At 32.4% G+C, this 8494-nt stretch overlaps 1 non-coding gene across 1 annotated transcript; it reads right to left on the reverse strand.

Annotated features, from left to right (window-relative positions):
• Positions 1-376: 376 nt before the first annotated feature.
• On the reverse strand, positions 377-483 carry LOC126002179 (U6 spliceosomal RNA). Its single transcript, XR_007492950.1, has one exon. It is a non-coding gene; the product is annotated as a U6 spliceosomal RNA (small nuclear RNA).
• Positions 484-8494: the final 8011 nt, after the last annotated feature.

Genomic DNA, 8494 nt, shown 5'->3' on the forward strand with positions numbered 1-8494 from the left:
TTGAAATATATATTTTTGAAATATTCCAAATAGTTGATTAAGATTGATCATCTCTTTATTGCTATTCTTATATCAGATTTAATTTATTCACTGTTTTATTGGATCAATACCAGCTTTACTTGGTTTAGCTGTTTAGTAGTTTTGGCAGTTCAGTTGTCTGTCTGGAGTTATATATAACCCACACAACCCTCTGAGGTTCTTGATGTGTCAGTGTCCTGAGACTCTTCCTTGCACATGCTACATATGGGCCCTACCAGTTGTGTTATTTTCCAAACCCCATAACTAACAGTTAAGTCTGAAATCTTGAAGTCCCTAACAAGGAAAAGCTGGTTATGTCTTGCTATAACTTGATGGTGGTTCATATATTCTTTTTTTTTTAATATGGAAATGCTTCACGAATTTGTGTGTCATCCTTGTGCAGGGGTCATGCTAATATTCTCTGTATCATTCCAGTTTTAGTTTATGTGCTGCTGAAGCAAGCACGGTTCATATATTCTTATTATGCGCATCTTATACCGTTTGAATATCATGCAATATTTAAAAAAGAGATTGTAAAAATAAATACTATCTATGCCAGAAATGTATGTGACACTTAAGGTGAGATGTTGGACAGTTTCTGTGTAGTGCTAAAAGGACCTTGCATTTTGTTCTTTCAGTCAAACAAACTGTACAGTACAGCATAGGTCAGAAACCTCTCCAGTTACTGGGTGTTTTTGCCTTACTGTGACATATGGATCAGGGGTCTCAAACTCAATTTACCTGTGGGCCTCACGAGGCAAAGTCGGGGTGATCCTTGAGTGCAAAGTCAGTAGTAAGCCTTGAACATTGGGGAGTGTGATCCAAACAATTAAAACAAAACAAAACAAAAAAAGATTCCTCTAGGGCAGGGCCACAAAACGTTGTACTGAGGGCCTTTTGCAGCCCGCGGGCCGCGAGTTTTTTCTTTGTGTATCCATCTCAGAAAGTCAGCCCACCCAGGAAAAATTTACCACAGCCATTCCCCACCGTGATTTAGTTCCTCTTTTCATATTATAAAATTACTCGCTATTAAAGATTAGGGCACATTGTCTATTTGTTTCCTAGCTTCTAACTGATCCTGCTTTCTTGAGCTTTAATTCTTGGTCTTCTTAACATTCCTACTGTTCATTGGCAAACCACTTTTTCCTCTATTCACTGAAAGATTCTGAACCCAAAGAATATGTCCAAATATCACACAATTGTATGAGACCTTTTTATCTGATTAAGGTAATCCTGGAGTTTTCTTTCTGCTTCCTTTGTCGAACTCAAGTAAGAAATTTTTCTGTTTTAGATTTTTTTTTTTTTTTTGAAAACTGCTTCTGGTCAAGTGAGTAGTGACAAGGCTCAATCCTGGGTCTCCATTATGTCAAATATTTGTTCCAATACATTGATTAATCTCATTACTTTGTGCTCTTCAGTTTTAAAACACTTTTTGGAAGCATTTGAGGTGTTAGCATATGAATCTGTCTGTAACTATATTGCTTTTATCTGAAAAATATTTTAGCTATGTTTTTATTTTACTCTAATGTAAGAATATAAAACTAGAGCTTTTGGCTTAGTTTAATTGTTAAAAAATCAATAACTTTAAAATTAGAAATATACTAGTATGTGACTAATTTTATTAAGTCATCTCAGTTATAGAATTTCTGAGAGTTCCAATATGTGAGAAAGAATGAACTGAATTGATTCTTGTGTGGTGAAACATTTCTTACAGGTATACGAACAAGCTTTCTGTGATATAAACAGGACCTCCTGGATTTTTTTCATTTCTACAGCTTTATTATGTTCATCACCTATTCACAGAAAGCTAATTTTGGAAAATTTTTCCCTCTAGATATTTCCAATAACACCTATATAGTGCATGGGTTAGTAGCAATCTTTTGATAAATTGAAAATAAGTTTGGGACAACAACAAATTACTAATGTAGTGATTTTCAAATTCTATATTTTCTTTTTATATATATTAAATAGGTGCTTAGAGTAAATATCAATAACATTTGCACTCATACTTAAAAAACAAGAATACAAATTGGGTTTTGAGGAAGACATATTGGAGAACTAAGAGATAATTGACTTTGCTTATGAAAACTGCTAGACTAAATTTGTAATAAACAGATGACTCTGCATATATATATATATATATATATATATGTGTACATATATATAGGTATATATGGCCGTCTTGGGTAAAATCCCAAAGTCATAGATGTCATTGCAGCCACAATCCTGTGTGCCACTGTTCAGAGAAAATCTATAGGCAAATGGCCTGGGTTGCCTTTCAATCATGATTTTCTAAGTAATATGGCTTCTGGATACCTTTCTACCATCAATAAAGACAAAGGCCAAGCTTCTCTTTTTTTTTTTTTTTTTTTTTTTTGGTTTTTGGGCCACACCCAGTAACGCTCAGGGGTTACTCCTGGCTATGTGCTCAGAAGTTGCTCCTGGCTTGGGGGACCATATGGGACACCGGGGGATCGAACCGCGGTCCGGTCCGTCCAAGGCTAGCGCAGGCAAGGCAGGCACCTTACCTTTAGCGCCACCGCCCGGCCCCAAGGCCAAGCTTCTCATATAGAACCATAATTTATGAATATTATTAATCATGAATTGATCCTTCATAATTATTATTGAATGTCAATATACAGCAACAAAGTTCAGCAATTAGTGTATCCATTTGCAACTATACTTCAGGACAGAGAAATAAGAGTTGAACTGGTATGGCATTTATATGACAAGCAGCCTTTCCTCATTCAACCCGTAGCACAGCATCTGGTTGCCATCCACCATCAAGATTGACCCTGATCAGATTCAGGAGTAAGCCCACAGTAGAATTGACTATGATAAAGAAAAAAAAAAGCTCAAAATAAAAAAATAATACTACTCTTTCAGTAAAATAATATTTCAAAATTTGCCATTGATTAGAAAACCTACATAAAACTAGTTTATATTATTCCATTTTAATTTGTGTAATTTTTAGAATATAAATTGAACACCATTGCTGAATTTTAGGTCTCAATTTGAGTCCCTAAATCATAGTATTCTTAGCAAATATCATTGATTAGTTTTAGGCCAGTACAATTATAAAAAACTAGAAATTTCTCTTTAAAGTTATGTTTTTGGGACAGAGAGATAGTACAGCAGTAAGTTGCTTGTCTTGCACATAGCCCATGTAGGAAAGACAATGGTTTGAATCCGGGCATCCTGTATGGCGCCCTGTGCCTGTCAGAAGCAATATATGAGCACAGGTCCAGGAAAACTCCTGAGCTCTGCTGCGTGTGACCTTCCACCCCCCCCCCAAAAATAATAAAGTTATATATCCTGAGTCAGAGAAATTGTACAGTAAATAATACAATTGCCTTGTCTGAAGTGGAAATGGCTTATTGCTTGGTCTTGCATATCATGTTCTGAGCATGGCATATGGTCCTTCAGTACCATCAGGCATTATTCTTAGCACAGATCCAGTAGTTTTCCATAAAAGCACTGGTTATAATCTCCTAAAACATGTCAATTAAATCATTGAAGTAACGGTAATTTAGAATAACTAAATAATTGGTGTTGCAAACTTCTTCCAATTGAAAGAATTTATTTTAATAAATATTTGGGGAAAAGGGAATTAGAAAAACATTCATACTACCAAAAGAAATCATAAATCCAATAAGTATAAAAAAGCATGTCATAAATGATATATTGGTGATATGTTCAAATGGAAAAATCAGGGTCTGTAGAGATCATACTTTGGGGAGACCACTGACCTAACCTACGTTTTTCCTCAACATTTCATATAGTTCCTGACACCCACCAAAAATGATAGGTGAGTGCAGAGATAGAGTTAAACCCTGAGCACAACAGAGTATTATTTTTGGCCTGGCTTCTAAGAAAAAAATCATAAAACAAAAACAAAAACCAGCATTAGTGGAAGGGAGAAAACTAGGCACTTCATGATTTTTTTTTTAGTATTTATGAAAATAGATAACATCTCATGCAGGTTTTAAATTTAAATATCAGCTGAGAGCTAATAAGGAATAAAGCACTTGTGATCAAAATTACTCCCCAGTGTATTGTTTTATAGAATAAAAAAACTATAAAGATAATCATAAATGTTTAAATAGTTTTAATTCATTTTTAAAAACCCTGATATTATACAACAAAGAAAATTATTTTTAAAATATCAAGCTTTAGGGGCCGGAGTGGTGGCGCAAGCTTTAAGGCTATGTCTTATGTCTTGCACATGCTAGCCTAAGATGGCGTCCCATATGGTCCCCCAAGCCAGGATCCATTTCTGAACACATATCTAGGAGTAACCCCTGAGCATCACCGGGTGTGGCCCAAAAAACAAAAACAAAACATCGAACTTTACAATCCAAAAATAAGGTTTACTGTAACACAGCACCTCTCATATAATACCTAAAGTTGTTCTATACTATAAAAATATAGGCATACAAAACCAAAACATACATTTGATATTTCCCACCAAGTAGAAGTGATCAATTAATACATGATTAATCATAGCTTAATTTATAAAATTATATAACTAAAAATCAATAAAATTTATGTGCATTTAAGTATGGAATTAGATTATTATATATTAGTAAATAGGCTAGTAAGACAACAATTTCAGCATGTGATATATTTGAATCCTGATAAACTTAATGAATTTTTCAATTTAAAATGTAAAATTGTGATACAGTTACTTGTGAAAATAGATCACAGTAAAATAAAATGGAAGTGGAAATATATGGTGTCCAGAATCTAAATATCTATTTAAATGAACAAAGGCTAATATATACATTATATATAAAAATATATTATATATTATATATATATAAAATATCAGGTATATATGGAGAAGAAAATGGTAGTTTTGGAGAAAATTTTGATTATGCTTAAATCTGTGAGTTGGAGCAATTAAATGTCTTACTCTTGCCTTACTACATGGATTCCCAAAGTAATGATATGATCTATGTTTATATTATATAATGATATATCATTGTATTGTTCTATATGTATTGTGAAAATACTACTAATATTTTTTATTTGTAATTTAATCAAAAACATAGTATTGAATGAAGACTTAATGATTCCTCTTCTTTTGTTTTTATTTACAAAAAATCTTAGAATATAAATTGACATCTTTATATCTTTGTTTTTATTTGTGATTGGAATTCTTTATGAATGATTAATTTATTGTTAAAATATAATAATAACATTAATTCTAAATGTCAGTAATGCAAGGAAGTCCATTATGGCATATTTATGCAGGTGTTTTCACTTTGCTATAATGAAAATTATAGTTTGTGAAAATTAAAATATCATATATTGTTGGTCCACTTGATGATTCTAGTAATAATTAGTAGAATGAATGCTAAGCAATTTGTTCTGGATTTTACTTCTTGCATGATTCAAGCACTATTTTGTTGTTTTGAGACGAAAATCACTTCATGTTCCATTTCAAGATATCTCTAACTTCTGCTATCATTTGCCTTGTAGTGTGATTTTTAAAGCTCCTCACAAAGAAACTAGAGCTTTATAATGCTTTCCCAGCACAAATTTTGAATTTTCCTAATGAATAAAATCAATTTATCTTTTTGGTCTTTCCCAATTGTTTAATTGTCAAGCCTAGATATCAGAGAAATTAAACTTCTACAATGTTCTATTTCAACCCGTTCATAGTGTTTTTGATGAGATTAAATAAATCAACACCAAAATTCTAGGTACCTTGAAAACACTGAGTGAAAAATACATATGATAATGTATTTTTATTTCATACACATATGTATACACACATTTATTTTGCCTCACCAACAATTTTCAATGTTTACTCCTAGTGGTATTCTGGGGACCCTAAGGGATGCCAGGGATCAAAACAGTGTTGTCCAATGTAAGGTAAGTGCCTACCTACCTACTATCTTTCAAGACCCAATATGATATTTTTGATAAAGTGTCTTCTACTCTGTGTCCACATTATAAAAGTAAAATTAAAAACAGACTATTAAGGAAGTTCATTGTGTAATATAATATTGTGAAAAGGACTGCAACAATGCAGGTGTGTGCTTAAGGTTTTCAATGTCATAAATAGCTAAATTCTGCATTAATTTGCTAAGTATGAATGAATACTCAGCACATGGTTCCAGACACAATCATATAATTTAGTTAGAATAAAATTTAGTCATTTGAAAATTTATTTTTTTTATTCAAGTTGGAAAGGCAGAACACATTACTTGCATCTACATCCACAAACTCCATTAACCTTTCCATTACTTGGAGCCTCTGCGCATTACAAATCAGCTTCCTACAGTTCATTTAATCTCTATTTTAGCACAAAATTCAGCCAAACTCCATAATTGCTTACTTTCCACTTGAGAAGGGGATGTTTAAAATATATGCTAAACTTAGTACTTGCCATTTATTTACCTTGCATTAAGGTTTTGCTTAGATGCCAAATACTGATAAATTGCCTCTGTGATAACTTTATATAAGACTATGTATTTTGGGCTTAGATATTAAAAAGCACTTTTTTCTTTTTTGCTTTACTGTCAACAAATCACTTGCAGGGAATTACACTATCTAATAGAATAATTATTTGTTTGGTACTAGTGTGATTATCTAGTAATAATGAAAGTCATTCTTTAAATGGCTGGCACAATTTTTTGGTAAACTATTTTACCTTCTATATCACAGAAGTCACTGAAGATTTAATGACTGTTCCAAAATATTTGTACAATTAACAGATTAAAGAATCATTGCAAAGAGAAAAATGAAAAGATTTCCACTAATATTGGCTTTTCCTATTTTTAATTAAAAATTTTTAAAATATATTTTAGTTTAAATTAGGTATTATTAAAATAGTGAGAAATCGTGTCTTAATACTTTTCTGTATAATGGGTGCATTTTATTTGTTTTGTTATGTATTGGTCTATTTTTTCAAAGCAAAATATCTTTATTTATAGAAATATAAGTAGAAAGTAATAAAATACACTACTCAGCTTGAGCTGTGGACATATCTCTGATATATAGAAATGTGGCAATATATCTAATTTTATTTTTTTATTTTATTATTTACTTTTTTTTTGAGCCATACCAATTGGCATTCAGGGATTACTCCTGGCTTTGCATTCAGAAACCATCCTGGCAGGCTCAGGAACTATATGGAATGGCAGGGATCAAATCTGAGTTGGCTGCGTGCAAGGCAAATGCCCTACCCATTGTGTTATATCTCTGACCCCTATATCTCATTTTAAAAGATATAAGTTACCATTAGTAATATAACACTAAACATAAGGAGAAATAAATAGTATTGAAATAGAGAACAGATTCTTAGCTTTGCTAAGGTAAGAATTATTAGTAGTAGAGGACCATAGCATTGGTAGATATTCACATGCATAAAATTCACATGTATTAAATTATAAGATACATTTTATGCACAGTTCAGAAGTCTGTTGTTAAAGAAATAAATCTGACAGTGCATCCTTTTTTGGGGTGAGCAACACCTAACAATGTATATGAGTTACTCTTGGCTTTGGACTTAGGAGTTACTCCTGTAAGTCTCATGAAACCAAATATAATGCTGGGAAGCAAACCTGTATCCTCTGTGCACAAGCAAACACTCTACATGATGTACTAGCACTCTGATGCCACTGTAACCTTTTTAATATAAATTATAGAAATAGTCAATTAATAGTAATTAAATCAAAGTAAATTAAAAAGATAAGACTATTGTGTATCAGAGAAACATTGTCATACATTTTAAATCTTGAATAAGTAATATAATTTTCTTTTCCTTATCAGTTTCCTTATTTATTTATTTATAACAATAAAAGATATTTTCTCAGGGCCAGAGAGATAGCATGGAGATAAGGTGTTTGCCTTTCATGCAGAAGGTCGGTGGTTCGAATCCCGGCATCCCCTATGGCCCCTAAGCCTGCCAGGAGTATAGATCAAGGAGTAACCCCTGATTTCTGAGCATAGTACCAGGAGTAACCCTGAGTGCTGCCAGGTGTGACCCAAACACCAAAAAAAAAAAAAAGGATATTTTCTCATAATATAATTATCTTTTGTTTATAATTCTGGAATTAATAGAAAGTTCAACAAGGTTAAGTAAGCTCACTCACAAAAAGTTTTTTTAAATGATCTATGGTTAATACCAATAGTTAATACTAATGGCTATTAAAAATGCTAATACCAATAAAGCCTTGCTGCAGGCATCTTGTGTCTCTGTAACCCTAGTGGAGAAATATTGTTCACGAAAATTCGGGTGAACACGAGCGGCCAGGTGGAAGCTAACCCACACTGCCAAATTATTTTTTACCACACCGGGTGTGGTATAGACATCTGATTATGATCTATTCTAGATGATTAAATGCCATCTTAAATGATTGATTTCACTTCTTAATCTTTACACGTCTTTCTATACATTTTTTCCTTATGTTCATTTTTTCTAGAGAAAAATTACACACATGCTAGTGAATCATTGAAAGTCATG

This window comes from Suncus etruscus, chromosome 2 (assembly GCF_024139225.1).
Source record: "Suncus etruscus isolate mSunEtr1 chromosome 2, mSunEtr1.pri.cur, whole genome shotgun sequence".
Lineage (NCBI taxonomy): Eukaryota > Metazoa > Chordata > Mammalia > Eulipotyphla > Soricidae > Suncus > Suncus etruscus.